The sequence below is a fragment of the Oryctolagus cuniculus genome, chromosome 3 (genome assembly GCF_051225735.1).
Source record: "Oryctolagus cuniculus isolate XC-2025 breed Fujian yellow rabbit chromosome 3, ASM5122573v1, whole genome shotgun sequence".
Taxonomy (NCBI): domain Eukaryota; kingdom Metazoa; phylum Chordata; class Mammalia; order Lagomorpha; family Leporidae; genus Oryctolagus; species Oryctolagus cuniculus.
Window position 1 is genome coordinate 75,194,071 of NC_142869.1, and position 25,774 is coordinate 75,219,844.

General features: G+C 39.1%; 1 protein-coding gene across 7 annotated transcripts in view; it reads left to right on the forward strand.

Moving 5' to 3' along the window:
- LOC100009591 (sodium channel protein type 1 subunit alpha) overlaps positions 1-25,774 on the forward strand; it is a 161,567-nt gene that overhangs the window by 3,175 nt on the left and 132,618 nt on the right. For 3 of the 7 annotated variants that reach the window (XM_089329073.1, XM_089329074.1, XM_089329075.1), the window contains exon 1: positions 22,255-22,511. The exons of 1 other annotated variant lie outside the window; for it this stretch is intronic. The gene's annotated coding sequence lies outside the window, so the exon portion shown is untranslated. Of the gene's footprint in view, positions 1-22,254; positions 22,512-22,940; positions 23,052-25,774 lie in introns of those variants that run through there. 3 more of the 7 variants (XM_051848546.3, XM_051848548.3, XM_070070737.2) reach the window with 2 other exon arrangements.

A 25,774-nucleotide genomic window follows, 5' to 3' on the forward strand; every position in this document is an offset into this window, starting at 1 on the left:
AATGATAGATTGGTTTAAAACAGAGCTTCTCAACTCAGCACATCGACATTTTAACTGAGATATTCTTTCCTGTGGGATCTGTCCTCTGTATAGCAAAATGGTCAGGAGCATCCCTGGTCTCTACTTAAGAGGTGCCAGCAGCAGTCTCCACTAGTGACAATCAGAATGTTTCCAGGCATTAATGCATGTCTTCTGAAAGCAGAATTTCTCCCTCCTCATTTGGGAAGCACTGGCCTAAATTAACTCCCCAATGAAAAGCTCTATTATACTAAATAATACAATAAATGTATTGCTTCTCCTTTTGGAAAGGTTAAAATTTATAAGCAAATAAATAAATATATTTCTTACTTGAATACCCAGGTGTAAGCTGCAACATTTTGTCCTCTTGAATATCTGGGTGTAATTTCTTCAAATACTTACCAACTCCATACTCTGGAGTCCAAATGCCTTCTCTACAATTTCTCAGGGAGTTAGAATCTTACAGCACTTATGCCCTAAAGCCCTGGTTCCACAGATACCATCTCACCATTCAATCAAGTGACCCTAATTCCCTCTTTCACTGGTTTCTACTAGAGACTTCTCTAGACCCATCACCTTTCAGTTTGAATAGATGTCATCAAAATATGGACATTTCCCCCCACTCTTCCTCCTTCTCCCACTTCTACTCCTCACTTCCTCCCTGCATGATCTAGCACCCTAAATTCTCTTCCCCAAGTGAACAGTAATCTACTTTCTATAGCTACTGTATCCAGGTGGTATGCTCGAAATCATCTACAAGTTTCAAAGATTATATACATTCAATTTAGGATCACCCAATCTTCACAGAAGGCAATTGGGGTCCTAATGTACACATAAAGTGATAAAATTTCAGGCTGAGAATAAGTAGTTAAGTTCGTTTTCTTATCTTTAGAAGTATTGGTAGATGGCAGTTGTTGGCCTTTAAAATCACACATTACATGTTAGGGTCCCAAAATTTTAAATGATACCTCCCCATAAAATGTTTATGCATTTCAGCAACAGTGTTCAGAAATTTTCTAAGGCTTATATTTGTTGTAGAAGTTCACAAGCTTCACACACACACACACACATTGTCACTCCCCCACTTTGTGGAGGAACAACACAGGACCCTGTGCTGTTCTTTTGTCTGCTCGGCCCTTCCCGGGTTTGCTGCTGGTTCTTCCCGGGTTGGCTACTGATCCTTCCACCTCCGTGGAAGGGCGGCTCCCCCTGCCACTTTCCCCACTTCCGCAGGGGAGCGGCACACCGCCGGCCGGCTCTCTCAGGGGCTGCTCAGATGTTATTCGGATGTTTCCCTTAGATGTTCCTGGTGCATGTTGTCTCTCTCCTCCTTTATAGTCCTCTTCCACCAATCCCAACTCTGCTACCCACACACCGAGTACACTGCTCTCCTCCAATCAGGAGCAGGATCAGCTCCTGCAGTTTGTCAAGTTGGTGAGAGGCAGCTGCGTAGAAGTTTACTCCTCCCCAGTGCCATATTGTGGGAGAGCAGATGCATAGAATAAGTCTTAATTCCAGTAACTTAGCCCAGTCTCAGTTGCTCCCCACAACACATATTTTTCCCAAGAGTCAGGAATTCTTTTTAGTGTGCTGTACTAACATTTCAAATTAGGTCTTTATTCTGGGATATCTATGAATAAAACACATTAGACTAAGAAATCTGTAGATAAATTTCTGTTAGTCAACATAATAATGGCATATATTTGAATTACTATATTAATATTTCTACAGACATGATACTTGGCAATTCACAGCAACTTTTGAAGATACTTCACATTGCATCTATCATTTTATAATAAGAAATAAATGTTCAATATCCTCAGAAGCCATTCTGTATCTTTTTTTCACTATTCTACAAGGCAAGGTTCAATATTATATATAGTTAGAATTAAAAATAGAACTACCAGGGCTAAGCACTGCATGCAGCATCAGCATCCAACATGGGCACCAGTTCTAGTCCCAGCTGTTCCACTTCCAATCCAACTCCCTGCTAATGGCCTGGGAAAGCAGAGGAAGATGACTCAAGTCTTTGGGCCACTTGTATCCATGTTGGAGACCTAGAAGAAGCTCCCGGCTCCTGGCTTCAGTCTGCCCCTGTCCTGGCTATTGTGGCCATCTGGTGAGTTAACCAATGGATGGAAGGTTCTCTCTCTCTCTCTCTCTCTCTCGCTCTCGCTCTCTCTCTCCCTGTGTGTGTGTGTGTCTGTGTGTGTGTCCTCTCTCTGTAACTTTCCCTTTCAAATAAATAAAATAAATCTTAAAAAGAAATAGCTTTGTTAGCACAACTAAGACACTTTTTTTTTTTAAGTTTTGGTTTTGACTTTCAGATTTACAAACTTGCTTTCCTGGCCATTAGCCAACTCTTTCATAACCAATCCCACTTTGTCTAACTTAGGTTTAGGAGAAAATAAGCCAATTATAAGACACTACTATTATCAGTGAGTGCCCAAACAGAAAATAGATGACTCCCTCCAGTTGGGAGAAGGACAAAACAAAATGTTTGACTTGAGCTTTTCAACACCATATTCTCTTGGTTTCATTCTGAATGTGGCTCCATCATTTCCTCTTTAGCAGGTAGACCAGATCCTGTGTGAACTCACCTTCTGACCACTTTCCCAAACTCTATCCTCTTTCACAAACCCAACCTTACATCTGTCTGTGCATGGTACCATCTATTAAAATGCACTCTCTTTCTCCTCCACTCTGTACTTCTCCTGGTAAGCACCTCAAGGAAACTCTTGGGTGGTGTCAAAAATATGCCTAGATTTCACCAAGTAAGAAGTTTTACAATTCCTAGTGATGTCAAAGATATAGGAAACAGTTATATTGTTCTTATTAGAATAGAAAATATGCATGTCTGGAAGGAGGTCTATTGATACCTACTGGCCGGTGCCACGGCTCACTAGGCTAATCCTCTGCCTTGCGGTGCCGGCACACCAGGTTCTAGTTCCAGTCGGGGCACCGGATTCTGTCCCGGTTGCCCCTCTTCCAGGCCAGCTCTCTGCTGTGGCCAAGGAGTGTTGTGGAGGATGGCCCAAGTGCTTGGGCTCTGCACCCCGTGGGAGACCAGGAGAAGCACCTGGCTGCTGCCATCGGATCAGCGCGGTGCGCCGGCCGCAGCACACCGGCCACAGCAGCCATTGGAGGGTGAACCAACGGCAAAGGAATACCTTTCTCTCTGTCTCTCTCTCACTGTCCACTCTGCCTGTCAAAAAAAAAAAAAAAAAAAAAAAAAAAAAAAAAAAAAAGATACCTACCAACATCAAAAGGCACATCCCTTCTACTCAGCATATCCATTTCCTGAGTATGTAACTTACAGAGTCTTACACAAATGGGAAATACATTTTAAAGTGGTTTTTATATCACTATTGTTTGAAAAAGCAAAAAATAAAAAAGAGGAAATCACATATTTATCATTTGAAATTTATTTGTTTTGATGTATCCATCTATATGCCTAATAAAATATGCTCTAAGGGACAGGGTAGGTATTCCATGCAGTGGTTAAAATACCCATATCCCAGAATAAGGTTGTAATTCTCGCCATTCTTCTGGTCCAACGTTTGGCTACTGTGCAGCCTGGAAGGCAGCAGGTGATGATTCAAGTACTTAGAGCCCTTCCACCCACATGGGAGACCTAGACTGAGTTCTGGGCTCCTGGCTTCAGCCTTGCTCAGTCCTAGCTGTTGCAGGCATTTAGGAAGTAAACTGGCAGACAAAAGATCTCTGTCTCCCTTTTTTTTTTTTTTTTTTTTTTTTTTTTTTTTTTTTTTTTTTTTTTTTTGACAGGCAGAGTGGACAGTGAGAGAGAGAGACAGAGAGAAAGGTCTTCCTTTTGCCGTTGGTTCACCCTCCAGTGGCTGCCGCAGCCGGCGCGCTGCGGCCAGCGCACCGCGCTGATCCGGTGACAGGAGCCAGGAGCCAGGTGCTTTTCCTGGTCTCCCATGGGGTGCAGGACCCAAGCACCTGGGCCATCCTCCACTGCACTCCCTGGCCACAGCAGAGGGCTGGCCTGGAAGAGGGGCAACCGGGACAGAATCCGGCGCCCCGACCAGGACTAGAACCCGGTGTGCCGGCGCCGCAAGGCGGAGGATTAGCCTAGTGAGCCGCGGCGCCGGCCCTCTGTCTCCCTTTTGGTTTCTCTCTTCATCTGCCTATAAAAAAAGTGTAAAATTGGAAAAGGGAAATAACAAAGGAACAGATTAGTGATAAACTATGTAAATTAAACAAGGTGTACATCCAGGTGTATCATGTGATGTCATTTCTGGGGAAAAAAAACAGACAACATATGTATTTCAGATGCTTGGATATATACAAGAAATTTCTAAACAGGTTATTTAAGGAATATTAACAGTAAATGCCTCTGCAGAATGGACTTGTGGGAAGAAAATTTGAAATGTTATTTTTTCCTTAAAGAACCACACAGCTCCATCAGCATTTAAAATGTTACTTAAAGAGCAGGTTAGACATTTGCCTGGTGGATATTAATTGGTGTGGCTGAGCATGCCTTCAAAGGTGTTAGGTGTGGCTAGGGAATTGTGAGAAGGGCAGAGTGATGGATTTATATGTTCTGAGTGCAGAGGCAAGTGGGTCAGCTGAAAGAGCTGAGGTCGGCTGTGAAGATGGACAACAGGTTTCTACAGCATTGCTTCTCAAGCATTAATGTGCACAGGAATTGCCTGGACATCTTCTTAAAATGTACATTCTGATTTAGAAGGTCTTGGGTGGGGGCCAAGAGTCCTCATTTTCAACACACTGCTACGAAATGGCAATGTGCTAGTCTACTGCCACACTTTGAGGAGCCAGCAAAGCTTTAATATTTAGAAAGTGGCATGGTATTTTTGTGGCTTATCCCTTCACAAGTATCAATCAGGGCAAAAAAGCACTTGTTTCTAGAAATGAACTGAGAGAAATCACCTCTTTGAGTATGATGTGTGCAACACGAAGCTTTGCTGAATCAATCTGGTCAAATAATAATGATCAATAAGTATGTTATTTAGTTTTTCATTTTTTAACAAATTTAAACTTCTAGAGACTATAGCATGCTAGATCAAAGCAAATTATCTCCACTCCTCACATGTATATTCTATTATTGACTTGGTGAAAGTATTTTCAAACATAATTACCCTCCTTTACATGCTGTGGGAAGCTAAAGAAACCACTGTCAACTGTCACACTCCCACTCTGCCCCCAGCCATCCCACAATGTGTCTGACAAAAATATAGGCTCTGGATCTACCATAAATTTCAAAACTGTCTTGGGCCAGCCACACATTGAAATGTCTCCCCCATTTCATCCTGCATGTATGTAATGTGAAATAAACCATTCCAGGGAAGAACAGCTATGTCATCTTTCCTTTGTTCTTTGAACATGGATCCCGGAGATTTGCCACCATGATTTGAATAATGTGAAATTGCAGAGAATTTTATGTGAACAAGCTGATTTGCCTTATATTGGAAATACTTCAAATAGATTGCTGGTATAAAAACTACAGTTAATCACCTCCTTTCTATGTGGTCTTGGCCAAGATAATTATTCTATGTCTCAGTTTTCTCATCTATAAATCTTAATATCTATTTCATGAAATTACTGCAAGATTTAAATGTTCCAGCATATAAAGTCAATAAATATAAGGAATAATTATTCTTCCTCTTTAATCATTATTAGAATTGATTTGAGAATACTAATGCTTGATTTTTTCTTTTTTTAAGATAAATTTATTTGCTCGAGAGGTAGAGCTATAGACAGAAAGAGGGAGAAACAGAGAGAAAGGTCTTCCACCCGCTGGTTCACTCCCCAAATGGCTGCAACAGCCAGAGATGAGCCAAGCCAAAGCTCCCCAGCCAGGAGCTTGTTCCAGGTCTCCCACATGGCTGTGGCGGTTCAAGCACTTGGGCCATCTTCCACTGCTTTCTCAGGCCGTAGCAGAGACCCGGATCAGAAGAGGGGCAGCTGGGACTCTAACAAGCACCCATATGGAATGCCGGCACTGCAGGTGGCAGCTTTATCTGCTATGCCACAGTGCCAGCCCCAATGCTTGAATATTGATATATTTATTCCTGTGTAGGCATAGTGTTAAGGTTAATATATTAAAATCATTTATCTTAAGATATTGCTGATCTCTGTAAGCTATTTTAAATATCTGTTTGTTAACTTTTAAGTTGACACATAAAACTGTATGTGTTTATGAGGTACTATATGTTTTGATATCTGTATATGTTGTATAATACCAAATGGACAAAGCATACCTATGTCCTCAAGCCTATAATGTCTATGTGGTGAAAATATTGAAAATTCCATCTTTTAGATTTTGTGAAGTATGCAGTACATTATTGTCATCTATAGTCCCCCTGTTATGCAATAGAACATCTGCTGTCATTTCTTTTCTCTAACTGTAAGCTGGTACCTGTTGACAAATATTTCTCCATCCCTCCATCCTTCCTACTCTTCCCAGATTCTGGTAACCACTATTCAACTCACAACTTTAACTATTTTAGATTCCACAAATCAGTGAGATTGTGTGATCCTTGTCTTTCTGTACCTGGATTATTTCAATTATCATAATGACCTCCAGTTCCACACATGCTGTTGCAAAGTACAAGATTTCATGTTTTTTATAATACATAATATTTTATTATGTATATAGAACACATTTTCTTTATCCATTCGTGAATTGATAGCCTTAGGTTGTTTTAATTTCTTGGCTATTGTGAATAGTGCTATAATAAATATGGGAGTGAAAATGTGTATCTGACATACTGATATAATTTTCTTTGAAAATATAAACAATAGTGAGATAGCTGGATCATATGATAATTTTTTAAATTTTTTGAGGTACATCCATACTGTTTACTAAAATGGCCATACACATTGACTTTCCTACCAAGAGTATATAAGGGTGCCCCTTTCTCCACCTCCTCACAAGCAGGTTTTGTCATTTTGATAAAGCTAATCTAATTGGAGTGAGGTAATCTTATTGTGGTTTTGATTTGTATTTCTCTGATTAATCCTCATATTGAACATTTCTCCAAATACATGTTAGCCAATTGTACATCTATATCTTCTTTCAGCAAATGTCTATTTAGATATATTGCGTATTTTTAGAACAGATTGACAATGTTTCTTATTGAATTGTTTGAGTTCCTTACATATTCTTATTACTAATCCCTTGACAGGTGTATAGTTTGCAAATATTTTCTCCCATTCTGTGAAATGTCTTTTTGCTGAGTTTGTTTCTTTTACAGTTATAACCTTTTAATTTTATATAATCCCATTTGTATATTTTTACTTCTGTTGCATGTATTTTTGAGATCTTAGCCAAAAATCTTTGCCCATCACAATGTCTTACAGCATTTCTGCTATGGTTTCTTCTAGGTCTTTGATGCATTTTGAGTTGATTTTTGTATATGAAAAGAGACAAAGGTCTAGCTTTATTCTTCTGCATGTGGATTTTCAATTTCCCCAGTATCATTTATTGTAGAGACTGTCTCCTCAATGCGTGTTCTCAGCACTTTGTTCAAATGTTAGTTGGCTATAGATTCATGAGTTACTTCTAGGCCTTTCTATTTTGATACATTGGTCAATGCATCTGTTTTTAATGCCAATACTATGTTATTTTGATTACTATTTTGTATTTTTGTATTTTGTATTTTGAAGTCAGTTAGTGTGATGCTTATTGCTTTGTTCTTTTGCCTCAAGATTGCATTGGTTATTTAGGAATTATTATGGTTCTATATGAATTTTAGATGTTTTTTCTAGTCCTATAATGTCAGAGGTTTGCATTGACTCTAGAGATGGTTTCAGGGCCACATGTGTGCTATAACAATAACTTCTAATTTATGAACATGGGCTGTAATTTCTCTTTATTGGTGTCCTCTTCCATTTTTTCCTTCAGTCTTTCTGAGTCTTCATTATAATATCTTTCACCTTTTTGGTTAAATTTACTTCCATTTGTTTTCTTCTTAGCTATTATAAATGTGACTACTTTCTTGACTCTTTTTTTCAATAATTCGCTATTGTTATATAGAAACACTACTGATTTTTACTTTATATAGAAACACTACTGCATCTTTACTTTGGGATTTTCTGTGTACAAGATAATGGCATCATGAGTGTGTGTGTGTGTTTTTTAAGCAAAGAGAAAGAAACATTTTAAGATAAGATAGTACATGTTGGTTTTCTCCCCAGTTACCATGGCCCTTCAAATCTGGTAGGCTTCAAGTCCTTGTGTTTACAAAGGAGTAAATATTTTAATTATGATATTATAAATGAAAAGACTACACAAAGAGAAAACTGAAGGGAGCTGAATTAAGATGATGAGACACCCAGGAACTTGCAACAGTAGGGAAGACTAAATGGGCACCTGGAAAGAGCAACACTCCCAGAGTCCTGCAAGAGCTGGAACCCTGAAAAAGGGGTTGTAGGAATGTAGGCCAACTGAAGAAAGTGTTAGGAGTGCTGAAATGTGAGTTAGAAGTGGGACAAGCGACAGACTGGAGAGAAAGCTTACCCATCAGAATCAATTTCCATTGATTGTATAATCTGGAAGATTTTGTCCAATGACTTCCTTGAATTCAGCCCAAGACAGGCATAAAAAGGAAATAGGAGAGTATCCACTCCTCTGCATCACATCTCAGCTTCTAAAGAAGTAGCTATTCTTTTCTAGATAAACCTCCTTCAAAACTCCAACTTTCAGTAGGAGCTGGTGTCACTATCCCATTCTTTTCCCAGGGATGATATTTCTTGCTAGTTGTTGGGTGTTTCATCAATTATGTTAATCCACATGGTAGATAACTTTGTCATTAAATTACTTTCATTTTTTTAACTTTTATTTAATTAATATAAATTTCCAAAGTACAGCTTATGGATTACAATGGCTTCCCCCCATAACGTCTCTCCCACCCGCTACCCTCCCCTTTCCCACTCCCTCTCCCCTTCCATTCACATCAAGATTCATTTTTGATTCTCTTTGTAAACAGAAGATCATTTTAGCATACATTAAGTAAAGATTTCAACAGTTTGCTCCCACACAGAAACATAAAGTGAAAAATACTGTTTGAGTACTAGTTATAGCATTAAATCTCAATGTACAGCACATTAAGGACAGAGATCCTACATGAGGAGTAAGTGCACAGTGACTCCTGTTGTTGACTTAACAAATTGACACTCTTGTTTATGGCCTCAGTAATCACCCTAGGCTCTTGTCATGAGCTGCCAAGGCTATGGAAGCCCCCTGAGTTCACCGACTCTGATCATATTTAGACAAGGCCATGGTCAAAGTGGAAGTTCTCTCCTCCCTTCAGAGAAAGGTACCTCCTTCTTTGATGGCCCTTTCTTTCCACTGGGATCTCACTCACGGAGATCTTTCATTTAGGTTTTTTTTTTCCCCCCAGAGTGTCTTGGCTTTCCATGCCTGAAATACTCTCATGGGCTTTTCAGCCAGATCCGAATGCCTTAAGGGCTGATTCTGAGGCCAGAGTGCTGTTTAGGACATCTGCCATTCTATGGGTCTGCTGTGTATCTCGCTTCCCATGTTGGATCATTCTCTCCCTTTTTATTCTATCAGCTAGTATTTGCAGACACTATTCTTGTTTATGTGATCCCTTTGGCTCTTAGTCCTATCATTATGATCAATTGTGAACAGAAATTGATCACCAGGACTAGTGAGATGGCATTGGTACATGCCACCTTGATGGGATTGAATTGGAATCCCCTGGTATGTTTCTAACTCTACCATTTGAGGTAAGTCAGCTTGAGCATGTCCCGAATTGCACATCTCTTCCCTCTCTTATTCCCACTCTTATATTTAACAGCGATCACTTTTCAGTTAAGTTTCAACACTTGAGAATAACTGTGTATTGATTACAGTATTCAACCCAAAGTATTAAGTAGAACAACTAAACAAAAAAAAATACTAAGAGGGATAACATATTAAGTTGTTCATCAACAGTCAGGGCAAGGGCTGATCAAGTCACCATTTCTCACAGTGTTCATTTCACTTTTACAGGTTTCCTTTTTGGTGCTCAGTTAGTTGTCACCGATCAGGGAGAACATATGGTATTTGTCCCTTTGGGACTGGCTTATTTCACTCAGCATAATGCTTTCCAGATTCTTAACAGGGATCACTTTTCAGTTAAAATTTAAACACCTAAGAATAATTGTGTGTTAATTACAGAGTTCAAATTTCTTTCATTTTTTAAAGATTTATTTGTTTTATTTGAAAGCCAGAGTTACACAGAGGGAGAAGGAGAAGCAGAGACACAGAGAGAGGTCTTCCATCTGCTGGTTCACTCCCCAACTGGCTAAAATGGCCAGAGCTGTGCAGAAGCCTGGAGCCAGGAGCTTCCTCTCGGTCTTCCATGCAGGTGCAGGAGCTGGACCAAAAGTGGAACAGCAAGGACCTGAACTGATGCTCAAATGGGATGCCGGCACCACAAGTGGTGGCTTTACCCACTAAGTCCCAGTACTGGTCCCTAAATTACTTTCATTTAACCCCATTTCAGGTAACAGCTATTTCCTGCCAGACACCTGATGGAATCCAAAGTATGGTTTTAAAGTCATCAGTGCTTCATGGAAGTATAACTCTAGGTGTAATTACAGTACTGCTGTCTTGTACAGCAGAAGGAAGGGGAAATGGGAAAGAGGCAACGGAACATTAACCAACTCTGTGTGTGTGTGTGTGTGTGTGTGTGTGATAAAATCTTAGAAACAACTACCATGAAAAGAATAGCAAATGATAGCTGAGTTTCATTATTGCTGAAGTCATGGAAAGTCATGGAAAGATGCACATTCTATGTTTGCTTAGACTTACAGAAAGAGTAAGAGGACACTATGGGAAACGGTGACTTGATCAGCATAGCCCTGACTGTTAATGAACAACTTAATACATTATCCCTCTTAGTAGTTTTTTTGTCTGTTCTACTTATATGCCTGGTTTAATTCTGTAATTAATACACAGTTATTCTTAAGTGTTGAAAATTAACTGAAATGTGATCCCTGTTAAACATAAGAGTGGGAATAAGAGAGGGAAGAGATGTGCAATTCGGGACATGCTCAAGCTGACTTGCCCCAAATGGTAGAGTTAGAAACATACCAGGGGATTACAATTCAATCCCATCAAGGTGGCATGTACCAATGCCATCTCACTATTCCAAGTGATCAATTTCAGTTCACAATGGATCATAATGATAGGACTAAGAGTCAAAGGGAGCACATAAACAAGTCTAGTACCTGCTAACACTAACCGATAGAATAAATAAAGGGGAGAGTGATCCAACATGGGAAGTGAGATACTCAGCAGACTCATAGAATGGCAGATGTCCTAAACAGCACTCTGGCCTCAGAATCAGCCCTAAAGGCATTCAGATCTGGCTGAAAAGCCCATGACAGTATTTCAGGCATGGAAAGCCAAGACACTCTGGCAAAAGATCTCTGTGAGTGAGATCCCAGTGGAAAGAACAGGTCATCAAAGAAGGAGGTACCTTTCTCTGAAGGGAGGAGAGAACCTCCACTTTGACTATGACCTTGTCTAAACAAGATAAGAATCGAAGAACTCAGAGGGCTTCCATAGCCTTGGAAACTCATGACTGGAACATAGGGAGATTACTGATGCCATAGACAAGAGTGTCAATTGGTAAAGTCAACAACAGGAGTCACTGTGCACTTACTCCTCATGTAGGATCTCTGTCCTTAATGTGCTGTGCATTGAGATTTAATGCTATAACAAGTACTCAAACAATATATTTCACTTTGTGTTTCTATGGGGGTACAAATTGTTGAAATCTTTACTTAATGCATACTAAACTGATCTTCTGTAAAAAAAAAAAAAAAAGAAATTATCAATTCCCAACTTGACTCTCACTGGGATTAAACATGACAATAGGTCTGATCTGATTTCATCATCATTTAAAAAAAATCATCTATTATTTTTCACTTTATGTTTCTGTGTGGGAGCAAACTGTTGAAATCCTTACTTAATGTATACTAAGCTGATCTTCTGTATATTAAGATAATCGAAAATGAATCTTGATGTGAATGGAAGGGGAGAGGGAGTGGGAAAGGGGAGGGTTGTGGGTGGGAGGGACGGTATGGGGGGGAAGCCATTGTAATCCATAAGTCGTACTTTGGAAATTTATATTCATTTAATAAAAGTTAAAAAAAAAGAGTAAGAGGAATAGAAATGGGAATTGTCAAATCCAGTATGCCAATGAAAGGAGTGCATATCCAGAAGGAGTCTTTACCTGTTTTACAACCTGCTGTTAACCACAGAGAGGAGAAATATAGGTTCCTTTGATGTCAAGATAGCAAACTAAATGTAAAAGAGACTTTCAAGAAGAATAAATGGATAATGGGACAAGTATGCCCATTTCTGAGCTTCCTAATGTATCACATGTCATGGAAAATATTGAGACACAGTTGTTCTGTCATTTCAACATCCCATAATAAACAAAAGAATATGTTTGCCTTGTATTCAACTGCAGATGAATAGGTATGGGAGACTACACATGAGCATTGATGTAACTGCCTAGCACATCACTTCCATACCTGTGCTGGAATGATCCCAGGTGTGAGTACAACATATTGGGGCTCCTCTTTTTCATCTTGGCAGAGGGGGAAATCTATAGTTAGCAGTTTGTGAACTCAATTTATGAATGCTTATGTTTCCAACGCATTCCAAGAAGCTAAGGCTAACTGTAATTACTATCTGACCCTCTGTGTACTGTTTTCCCCCTTCCTTGCCAAAATCTTCTAAAGGGGTTGATTCTCTGAAATAGGGCCTAGTGACATCTGTGCGTTATTTGGCCTTGGGCAGAACTTTTGCTTTCCCCAAGAAAAGAGAAAAAAGATGTAATCATGTGTGATTGCTATGAGTCTGTGAATTGACTTCTGAAGATCAGAACTGTTTAAGAATGTGAGAGAAAGGTGTTAATTTTTATGAGAAATGTGATAGCACCTAATTCTAATGATATAGGCCTTCATCATGGAAGACTTGTCTATGCACTTGGTAAAGTCAATGGCTTTCTGCCTGTGAACAGAAAAGGAAAGAGATGTTGGCAAGAGTCCTTTAGGGGGAAAGGGACTATATATTTGCTTATGCTAAGTTATGGCAAAGTTCAGTTTTAGTCTGTAAATAAAGAATTATCTTCTGAAATATCATCTATTTCCTTTAGAATAAAGAAAGCCCTCTTCATAAAATAATCTAATTAAACTTCTTCAATATCTAAGCAAGTGATGTTAAAATGGAAAGTTTGTATGTATTTGGGTTCCAAGAAAAAATCAATTATATTTATTTTTCTTAATGATAGCTTTTGTCTCTGCAAAGGGAATAAGTCACTGAATGAAGCAGAACAGATTAAAAACTCATGCATTATGTTTAATTGACTTAAGAACTTAGGAAAGAACAAACATAGGCACAGACTAGAACCCAGAAATAGTAACTAGTTCTTTATATGATTGTTCATACATTTTATTTACATTTATATTTCTTTTCTATTTTCCTGTGGCAAGTGGTCTAGAAACAATGCTTTAAATATTGTGATATGCCTTGATCCAGTGCTTTATGAAGCAAATACTTGATCAAATGCTTGAACCAAAGGCTTATGAGGCTTCATATACTTAAGGGAGAGGTACAGCTACAAGCAAAACATTCAATTTTGTTTCCCTATGAAAGATAACTGTCCTTTGAATATTGTTTAGTAGCTTAAATAAACATATATATTTTAGACTATATTTTGACTTTTCAAAGAAATTATAGAACTTCAAGATCACTTGCTTCCTATTTCTCAAGGTTCTCTTTTGGTCTTCATAAAAGTTGTGAATGTTGCACTCTGACTTAACAGGTATTTAATCATTGAATTTGGGCATTTTTAAAAAAGATTTATTTATTTATTTTCAAGTCAGAGTTATATAGAGAGAGAAGGAGAGGCAGGGAAATAGAGAGGTCTTCCATCTACTGGTTCACTTCCCAACTGGCCACAACAGCCAGAGCTATGCCGATCCAAAGCCAGGAACCAGGAGCTTCTGTGTCTCTCACAGTGGTAGAGGGACCCAAGGACTTGAGCCATCTTCCACTGCTTTCCCAGGCCATAGCAGAGAGCTGGATCAGAAGTGGAACAGCCAGGACTTGAACCAGTGCCCATATGGGATGCCGGCACTGCAGGAGGCAGCTTTACCCACTATGTCACAGTGCCATCCTTGAGTTTAGACATTTTGTGGTTAATATTTTTAAAAATGTATAGCTATACTGCAGGATGATAACTTTCTTTATTCTTTCATAAAACCAATATTGGTTAGCCCATCATCTTCTTAAACTGTAACTGCCATCAAACCTACTATCATATCCATCTTTCTGTCAAAATATGAGTGAAAATCAATTGTTGCATAACTAGAAATAATCCACTCACTTTCATTTTGCTTCTTATCTGCTGATGCACCTATTCAATAGTAATTTTTCATAGTTAAATTGTGGGAAAAATTGAATGGACATTCATGGTGGAAAACTTTCCATGTGACCTTGGACAGGTTACATCACCTAGCTTGGAATCAGTCCACTCATATCCAAAATAAGAACTCCTTTCTGGATGATCTCTCAGAACTTTTCAGCTCCACAAATCCTCAATGGCTGCTAAAAACATCTCCATAAAGCAGTGGTAATTATTTTGTCAATTGATGTTCTTTTGTTATGAGGTTTACAAAATTATTATTCCTATTTGTGGGTTTTATTGGAATTCTGTTTTGGAATTTTGATTCATCAGTACTCAGAAGATATGAGCAATTCACTTTCAGAAACTAGTTTAACCACAGATACTGTGATGTTTTGGGAACGAAAAATAAGAGGTACTCCTTACTGTCAAAGAGATTATATAGTGGAGTCAGACAGTATGGAGATACATAAATAGAGGGTGGATGGGGATATGGCCAATGAAAAGATGATACAAGCAGAGGAAATGAAAAAAGCAAAATAGTGAAGATTTGATGGTATGTTACTTGTTTAAGAAAAGGCTGACTTTGTTATCATGAAAAATGACAATTTGGTATCATCTTCAGCAACTATTAGTAATGTACTCTTACACATTAGCTGACAAAAACAACTAGGTCCTCAAAAACAACTTCAAGTTGAAAATAAATATACAACACTAAGTTGATTTATTTAATGTTGTATGTATGGGAATATAATGGAAATGATAACATTAAAAGTGATAAAAGTAACTTTGTACTTTTAAAAATATTTACTTATTTGAAAGGCAATGTTATGGAGAGAGAAGGAGAGAGATCTTCTATCCACTGGTTCACTCCCAAAATGGCCATGACAGTCCAGGCTGAGCCAAACCAAAGCCAGGAGCTTAGAACCCCATCCAGGTCTCCCATGTAAGAGGCAGGGACCCAAGGACTTGGACTACCATTGTCTTCTTTCCTTGGTGCATTAGCAAGAAGCTGGATGGGAAGCAGAACAGACGAGATTAAAACTCGTGCTTACACACGATTCCACATGGTGGAAGCTTCACCAGTTGCACCAGGATGCCAGCCCCACTTGAAATTTAATACTCATTTTGAACCTATATTGTAATGCTGATCTCATCATAAGTTTTCCATGTATATATTCAACTCTGCTTTGAAAAATCAAATTCATATAGTATTCTTACTTCATAAAACCTAGTTCTCTGCTTTGGGAATTCTATTTTCTTCTCCAATACCAATGACTGCCTGCTGTTAAAAGGAAATCTCAGTGAGTCTGCCAATTAGGAGTAACTGCCTTCCTGAAAATTATCATCTGTAGAGTCAGAATTCAATTCTGAGTTTCCATGCCTTGGATGAAACAGAAGTAAGTCACTGGAGTAAGGCCTGGGGGATCTAATCATCTCTGTCATGATCCCACAACCTCCTTCCTTTCTCTTATTTCAACTTACATTGCAGCGCCATAAGAAAGGTCTTTACTGTTCTTTCTGCTCCATTACCAGAAAGAGAGAGAGAAAACTGGGTATAAATTTAATGATTTTATGTAAGATTTTATAAAGTTCTAAATAGTTGTGTGCATGCCAACAAGCACATATATTCTGTAGACACATGAAAAATATTTTAGAAGCAAATCAGAAAGAAAAACAGCTTCAATAGATTCAATTATTTAGATTAACTATAAGAGAATGTAAAATGGTAATCGAGGAGTCGAAAATCACCAGCTTTTAACAACTTCTGTTCAGTAATTTCCAATTGGAGAAGAAATCTCTCAGGTATTTCTATATCATGTTTGAAATCTTTACTTAATGTATGCTAAACTGATCTTCTGTATATAAAGAGAATCGAAAATGAATCTTGATGTGAATGGAAGGGGAGAGGGAGTGGGAAATGGGAGGGTTGCGGGTGGGAGGGGCATTATGGGGGGGAAGCCATTGTAATCCATAAGCTGTACTTTGGAAATTTATATTCATTAAATAAAAGTTTAAAAAATTAGCTGATTATGTTCTCATTTGTGGACTACATAGGCATACTACAATTTTAAATGTCCACTTTAGTATCTATAAGATTTATCTGATCAGTAGGCTAGTTTTTTTAACCAAGAAATTATAACATTAAACTGGCTGAAAAGAAAGTTGACTCTAGTTTTAAAAGAGAATTCTCAATTGCTTTTTAAAAATGTATTTACAGGGGTTGATATTGTCACGTGGTGGGTAAGACTGCCACCCAAGATGCTGGCATCCCAATGGGCACTGATTCAAGATGCTGGCATCCCATTTGGGCACTGGTTAAAGAACTGGCTGCTTTATTTTCTATACAACTCCCTGCTAGTTCACCTGGGAAACATTGGAGGATGTCCCAAGTGCCTGGGCTCCTGAATCCATGTAGGAGATCTGGAAGAAGCTCCTGGCTCCTGGATTAGGCCTGGCCCAGCCCTGACTGTTACTGCCATTTGGGGAATGACCAGTAGATGGAAGACTCTCTGTCTCTCCCTCTCTCTCTGTAACTCTTTCAAATACATAAAATAAGTCTTTAAAATGCATTAATATGTTATCCCTCTTAGTATTTTTTTTTGTTTGTTCTACTTAATACTTTTGGTTGAATACTGTAATCAATACACAATTCTTCTTAAGTGCTGAAACTTAACCGAAAAGTGATCGCTGTTAAATATAAGAGTGGGAATAAGAGAGGGAAGAGATGTGCAATTCGGGACATGCTCAAGCTGACTTACCTCAAATGGTAGAGTTAGAAACATACCAGGGGATTCCAATTCAATCCCATCAAGGTGGCATGTACCAATGCCATCTCACTAGTCCCGGTGATTAATTTCTGTTCACAATTGATCATAATGAAAGGACTAAGAGTCAAAGGGATCACATAAACAAGAATAGTGTCTGCAAATACTAGCTGATAGAATAAAAAAGGAGAAAACGATGCAACATGGGAAGTGAGATACACAGCAGACCCATAGAATGGCAGATGTCCTAAACAGCACTCTGGCCTCAGAATCAGCCCTTAAGGCATTCGGATCTGGCTGAAAAGCCCATGAGAGTATTTCAGGCATGGAAAGCCAAGACACTCTGGGGGGAAAAAAAAACCCAAATGAAAGATCTCTGTGAGTGAGATCCCAGTGGAAAGAACGGGTCATCAAAGAAGGAGGTACCTTTCTCTGAAGGGAGGAGAGAACCACTTTGACCATGGCCTTGTCTAAATATGATCAGAGTCGGTGAACTCAGGGGGCTTCCATAGCCTTGGCAGCTCATGACAAGAGCCTAGGGTGATTACTGAGGCCATAAACAAGAGTGTCAATTTGTTAAGTCAACAACAGGAGTCACTGTGCACTTACTCCTCATGTAGGATCTTTGTCCTTAGTGTGCTGTACATTGAGATTTAATGCTATAACTAGTACTCAAACAGTATTTTTCACTTTATGTTTCTGTGTGGGAGCAAACTGTTGACATCTTTACTTCATGTATGCTAAACTGATCTTCTGTATACAAAGAGAATCAAAAATGAATCTTGATGTGAATGGAAGGGGAGAGGGAGTGGGAAAGGGGAGGGTAGCGGGTGGGAGGGACGTTATTGGGGGGAAGCCATTGTAATCCATAAGCTGTACTTTGGAAATTTATATTCATTAAATAAAAGTTAAAATAAATAAATAAATAAAATGCATATCTATAATCTCAGGTAAATTCAACATTCACTGCTGGCTCACTTTCAAAATGACAAATCAAACTTCAAGTGATGATTTGTATTTCTTCTTTACTGCTAGGAAACAGTTTTAATTCTAAGAGTGGGTGCTATAGCCTTCGGTGGGAGGAAGACATTGGTGGTAAATCTGAGCAGAATGCTGCATTTCCAGAACAATTACTGGGAAATTCACATCTACAAAAGCAGAGTCAGGATGCAGTTAATTGCTGTTACTGTGGAATCCAATCAGTAGTATTGTCCAATGATCAAGAGTGAGTCACTTCTTCCCAGGCCTGAAGGTGATTAATGCATTCCTTTTATAAAGCATCTGAATTAAAGGTTCAAAGCTCTAAGAAATGGACATTGGGAATGTTTATAGTAACAAATCTTTATTTTATATATAAAATTTTAAATAATATTCAGATATTAGTCACATTAATTCTTCAGCCCTTGGATGTTGAGATAACTCTTCTCTGAAACATGTTCAAGATTCTAATCTCATCAAGAGACTCTCTTGTGTGTCTGAAAACAGGCAGACAAAATATCTAGCACAGCTTTTTCCACCTGAGCAACATTGCTCCTTCTATAATACCCAAGGTCTCAAGACAAAGATGATGTCTCACTACAATATTCTCTTCTCCATGTGGGTAGTGAACTACTGCTAGCAACTGACAGAGCTAGAACAAGGCAATAATCAAGTCCTCGTGACAGAGACAGTGTCACATGATGGATAAAGAATATCTTCTGCTTCCATCATCTTTTTCATGTTCAAAACTCTCATAGAAAAGGCACAACCCAAGCCCCTTAGCTAGGTCCAGAAGTTTCTGCATTCACAGGTGAAGGATGCATTATCACAGAGTAAATGGCCAGTAAACTCTTTCCACCGTCTGGGACAAAATTACAGAAGACCTCCTAGAATGGCTCCTTTTAAGGGCGTGATGAGAATGAATTCCCTCCTCATTCTTTGAAGTTGGAAACAGATCAGTGAGAAAGAGACAAAATTATATCTCAATAAACTAAACTACCGTCCAAAGATAAACAGAATGCAGAGCTATTTCCACAGAGAGTTTATGATCTGGAAGATGAATAAAATGTGCATATAAACTCTCAGCACAAAGTCAAATGGGGCAGTTGCAATAATGGTACAAAGTGGCAACAAATCAAATCTTATTTTCATTTATCTGTTTCCCAAAGTGTGAATTAATATGTGATTTAAGTGTATATAATACTCTAATTTCATGAAAGATCTCATATTTTACTTTTCTGTCAGGGTTTAAATAAGGAATATTTAGATTTACCAATGTTGTTAAATTGTTTCAGTTACAGTGAATGAAATTGTATACAGAAGCTTGAACCATTTAGTTAAGATTGAGATGTTGGTTGGTTTTTTTCCAATCTGAACAGGAATAGCCATTGATTCTCATGATCAATGCCTTCAGCCTAACAAGCAACCATATTCCATAAAAGAAACCATGAAGTGGTTCCATAATTGACAAAATAAAACAGATTCTGCCCACTGATAAAGTAAGATAATGGAGAATAATTAAATTTTGACCTAGGCATTTAAAACATTGGTGGGCTTTGCAATGTATAGATGAGTGAAAGGTCTATTGACAGGTGCAAGTTGTACACAACGACATGGAGGTGGAAGGGAGGTGTTTGATCATTGAAAGCAATTTGCCCCTCTACTTGTCTCACATGGCAGTGTAAATATCACAAGGGATGGTTTGTTTGCTGGTGCTACCTATGTGCCTGGCATAGCTATAGCAAATGCTTGGCAGAAGGAACATCTAAAGGTGTAGATGCCCAGAATATAGAGAGTACTTGATGCAATACTTGGAACTTTCTTGCAGTGAGTGTGACCTGGTCAGGACCCCTTAAAGTAACAAAAACAGTCCAGCCTAAACAAAAGGTGGAATTTATTTGGGTCTATTATGGACCTCAAATCAAGAAAGTTTCTGATCTTGAGAAGGAATAGGGCTGGAGACAGGAAAATCACGGGTGTCCTAGGGGATTTTTCTGGTTCTCCTTCATTATTTCTTCTTCCTCCATACCTGATTTCTGACCCCTTGTTCCAAGCTTACCTGGTCTTGACAGCTCATGGTGAGGGAAGGCTGGCCCCTTGGCTCCAGAATCACTTGTAGTGATCATCTTTTCTCCATCACCTGAGCAGACAGCTGCCCCTACTCTAGTCCTCTGTAGTCAGATAGCAGGTTCGTTCCTGGGAATCTGAAAAAGAGAGCTGTTGGGAGGACTGAGAGGGGACATTCCACAAATGGACCTTTCCCCAGGGTTGGGCATAGTGGTACAGCTGGGTGGGCCATCAGATGGAAGACACACATCCCCTGCCAAGCCTTCCAAATAAATAAATAAAACTTTGAAAATTCACCCTTTAATAGACAATTATAAGGCATTACAGTCTATGATGGGATATTCTTGCTTTGTATTTCTGTCTACCTAAACCCTAAGTAGTATTCATATTGAATATGTTACTCTTATGATTAAAAGAAATAGTGCCTGTTAGTTCACATATCTCACACTCATTTTTCATCTCTAACATTCTGGTAATTATTTATAAAATGTTGATCATCTGTCTATGCAGCTTCCTTCAACATCTCCCTGATTCCACCAGAGGCTGAGCAACATTATCTCCCAGACACTGAATAATGGCAAATCAATGTGGTTGTGCTCATTGTAAAAATATGGGGGTTTTGAGCTGGAACAGGAAGTTATGTCATGTCATTTCTTTTATAGATAAGAAGATGCACCCATGAGATGACCTCATAAGTTCGTAATTAAGAAGTAGCAAATGTTTTGTGAACATTTAAATAAAAACTACATTCCTGTCATTCCAGAACAAGGAGAGGGAGATAGACTTTTAGGTATGTAGCAAATAAAAATGGAATTTGGAACCAAGAGCCTTAGTTGCATTGCTTTGCAAGCTGTGTGGCCTTGACTAAATCTCAACAAGTCTCAGAAAGTCTCAGTATTTTCACTTGTACAATGGGACAATTATAAGTATCTGTCTTACTTTTGTGGCGTAAGGAATAGAAAAATTAAATATTGAAGTTAGTGTCACTTAAAAAATGATAAAGCACATGCAATGATTGCCGTCAATAACAAGTATGCTGGATGGCAAAGAGATAACAGCCAAGATGAAATATTTAAATGCTGCAAATGTTTCATGAAATAATATTTATGAAATCACATACAGTTAATTTTGAATTTGTGCATGCCCAAAAGTTTAGACTGATTCAGTTTTAAAGTGGTATATAACATAGAAAGTGCCTACTCTAATTTCCTAGAGTAATTCACTATTGCTTCAAAAAAAAAAAAACTTGACATACATGGCATTCATAATTCTACCTATCAGTAAAACTTAATTGGCTTCATGTAAAAAAGAGAGTCAGATCACAGGAAATAAGAATAGGAAGAAATTTTTGCTACACTTCTAATTACAGATGAAAATGAGAGACATGTAACTTTCCATTTCCACATTGGACTTGCTCCAAAGCATATGGTCATTTAGTGTTGAAGGAAAACCCACATCTTCTCACACCATTGCTGCTCACAAATAATACAAACTTGGTATTTACAGAACCTACTATTAAAATATAATATTAAAAATGAGAAAAAAAAAACTACAAGTAGCTCCCCAGAGTTAAGCCATAGATCTGTAATTAAGGACACCTAACTTTTCTGCTGGTGGAATGATAAGACAAACTTTTATGCATGAACTCTAAATCTGTAAAGTAATTATGATTCCTAATGAAATAAAGTAATGTCTCCAAGCAAAAATAACAATGAAGTTGTTGATATATTTGAAAATAGCTATAGTTAATTTTAAGCTTTTTCATATTCGAGCTTTGGGGTGCATGACAGGACAGAGCAACTGGGAATGAAGGAGAGACAAGATAAAGCCACAGTGAGAGAGCTAAAGGGAAGAAGGGAAAGAGGAGGCTGAGAGAGAAGAGGTTGAGAAAGACAAATCCAGACAGTGAAAGAATTTAACTGTTGACCACTAGATGGCGGTGGAATGTAAGGTGCTGTCCCCACTTTTTTTTTTTTTTTTTTTTTTTTTCAAACAAGCTATTTGCTGATTTGTATTAGGTACCATACAGTGAGGCGAGGATGAAGCCGAGAGGATACTGCAGAGGTCTCTGGTGCATGTGTGTATGTGTGCGCGCGTGTGTGTTTGTGTGTGTGTGTTCTGCCCCAGTGAGACTGCAGCCCTTGTAAATACTTGGTCACCTTTTGCAAGAAGGAATCGGAGTATTTGCACCAGAGGCACATTATCATCTGGTCTTTGGGAGATGCTGTTCCTCACTGCAGATGGGTAATTTTCCTTTAATCAGGTAAGCCATCTAATTGTTTCATTGCGATTTTAGGCTCATTCATTCCTGTTATTTCTTTGGAAAGGGGGTCTGTGGAAATATAGTTTGAGCAGAGCAGGAAGTCCATTTTTGTAAGTGAATTCCAATCAACTATCCCCCTCCTCCCTCTTTCCTCCTCCCCTCCCCTCCCCCCTCATCTCTCAACCTTCCACGAACTGAAATCAGGTTTATTTTGCAGTTCAGCATTTTGATATGAGATGAGATTCTTTGGCCTGAAATATCTTGGAATTTAGCCAGTTCTTGCTTTTGCTCGCTTGCTTCCTATTTAAGGTCTACTTTTGAAGCCCCCTCCTTCAATGGGGCTTTGCAACCAGACTAGCTGCTTATGAATAGAGGTCATATTGTTCCCAAGGATGGAGCAAAAATTAGAGCTCAGTGTTAACTCCACAGGAAGGAAGAAGGCATCCGGACTACTGCTGGAGCCTAGCACTGCAGGGGTGTTCAGCATCCTTGGGCAGAGACTGAGCATTAGGGAAGAAATGCCTCCTGCATTGGAAGAGGGTAGGACAATGATTTTTTTTCTCCCTAACTCCTATTGAACCACACTAAAAAAAAAAGGAGCTTAAGGGAAGTGGTGAGGAGTCCCTTTTTCCATGCAATGCCAGACAGGAAAATATTGGTTTACTTTTAACTAGACAAAGGTCACAGTCAGCAGTGATACTGCAGATGCTGCTTGCTTCCCAGTAGGAACCTTATTTCTTTTCTAAACCACTCAAAAAATATTTGTGGGTGGAGAGGAGGCTTTTCCAAATGCCTTTGTTAGCTTGGATTCCCTCCATCCTACCTGTTTGAGGTGTGTGTTTTAAGACCCTACCCCCATCGCATTTACTTCTCATATTTCATTTGTTCTCTTCAGTTACATACTGGTGACCATTCACTCCGCTTAACAGATCATTCCAAATAAGTGCTGGGCAGGTGTTTTTTCTCGTGTCCGATGAAATAATGAAGTCAAGGGAGGGTATGTTTCTGTCCATATGTGCGTGTGCCTAAATATTTCTGAAGTGCAGCAGCAAACTTGAACATTGCCAAATGCTGTTGCTGTCACACTTTTTTTTTCCCATGGATTTGCAGGTTTGCATGGTATTTCTGGTGTGCTAGTGTAGTAACAGAACATATTTCTCCAAACATCACTTCCAATCATCCCAAGAGGATTATGCCAAACAGAAATAGGAAAATTCCATGCTGAGACTGGTGGTTCCTGCTTTCTTTCCTCCAGCCCAAAGCAGGGGGTAGCTTACCTTTCTCATTTGCTGCAAGATGTGGCACGCCAGGGTGATGCAACTTGGAGCTCCTGCACGTCCGCTGGGTGGCTGACACTTTTCTTTCCCTCAGCTGTGCATTTCAGAAGCAGAATAACTGTGGTGAAAAACTCCTTGGAAGCTCTGCTTTGTGGTGGTTGCTATCATAATGGCTCTTAAACGCTGCATCTCTCTTCTAGGAGGAGTGCTGTAGCTCAGGCCTCCCTTCACAGAGCTCCTTGAAGAGATTTTTAGATGGTGTCTATTTTGGGAACATAATGTGTAGACAGGAATGGATGGCCACAGAGATTTACGGGAAAACAATTTCGTGGAGAGGGTGAGGTAACATTATAAACCACTAGAACAGAGCCCAAGTGGCTGGTTATATCACATGAACCTAGAAATGGAATTAGTTTTCATTAAACTCGGGGCAACTCATCTGTGTGGCTTTTCTTCTCTCTCCTTCACAGTTGTTTATCTGTTTTTCTCGAATATCTATTTAGGAGGCCAATATATCCTGAGTGCACGTCCTGGTAAAAATAACACATCGAATTTTATGCCAATAATAATAGTGTCCATTTACAGGGCTTTCCTCTTGCTGGGAAATTGGCTATCTGGAGACTCATTTATTTTGGCAATTTCCCTTTAAGAGATGGCAGAGAGAGCTTCTCAATCTATGGGGCAGAGGGTGAGAAGTACAATTGGAGACCTAATTAATTATATAGTATCCAAGAAGGCACTGGAGATCTCAACCAAGAGTCTACTTTACCAACCAGAGGGACCTGAGGCAAACACATAGACTGCAGACCCAAAGTACTCTATCCTCTCCAGTGCAGCAGATAAGAACTCCAGAATCTCATGCAGGAGTCCAGTAAGAAACACTCCTTGATTGATTAGAGAGCACTGTCAGGGAATCAGAGGGAAAATGTACATTGTGCTCTCCAGTGTTGACAAAGCAGGGAAGATTGGGGCTCGTTTGGTCTTACCTCTAGGAAGCCACAGACAGGGCAGTTCTCTGGGGGTTATGTTGATATGAACTTGACACATGAGAGCATCCTCCAAAATGTAGCCGGCAGACCAGTGCAAGGGTTGCCTTCTTCCTGGATGGTTGGAGACTTTGAACTCAACACCTCTTCCTTATACTTGCCAAAAGCATGATCTCTCCCAGCTTGGAAGGGGGAGGGTGAGAGAGAGAGAGTTGAGGGGAGGGGGTAGGGAAAAGGGGAGAGAGAGAAAATGAATCAATATTGGGAGGTCCCCTAATGGTCACCCTCACTGTCTATGAGGCTGTGATCAGTGAAATAATCACTTCTCTTTAAAATTCCTATTAATCAATTCAGCATAGTTTATATCTCAGTTTAGATTAAGCTGTTTCAGGGTAGTGATAGGGAAGACATTTCTTCTTGGTTCAACTGTACTCAGAAACAAAATTACACAAAATTTCCCCAAATTGCCCTGAACTCTGCTTTTCCAACTTTTTTCTTTTGTCTATTGTCTATAAACCTAGATTCACATGTCCTGTTTTGTTTAACAAAAACACAGAGCACTTACTCTCTGCCATTTATTCCTACGATGTTGGTACCATTGTTAATTTTACAGAATGAGGAAACCAAGGCACCTTGAGATAGTTAACTTGCCTGATGTTATACAGTGAGAAGAGTGGGGAGGCCCAGGACCTCTGATCTTGACCGTTCCTTTCCATCTGTGCGATGGAAGAGCTACAGGTCAGCCCAGATAGTTTTGCAGCAGACACAGCGGCTGCAATTCATTGCTTTCTTGCACATCAAAATTTCAAACGTTTATTTTGTTTAGAATAATTTTGCAAATAGGCTCAGTTTGCTCACTGAAAAAAAGAAATTGGTGTCTTCCTTTACTATTGGAGAGTCCCTATACTAGATGCCATATATATGATGAATAAAACAAAAACCTTGCCTACATGGTACTTTGGGTATAGTGACAATGGCAGGTAGAGTGCATAAATCCATG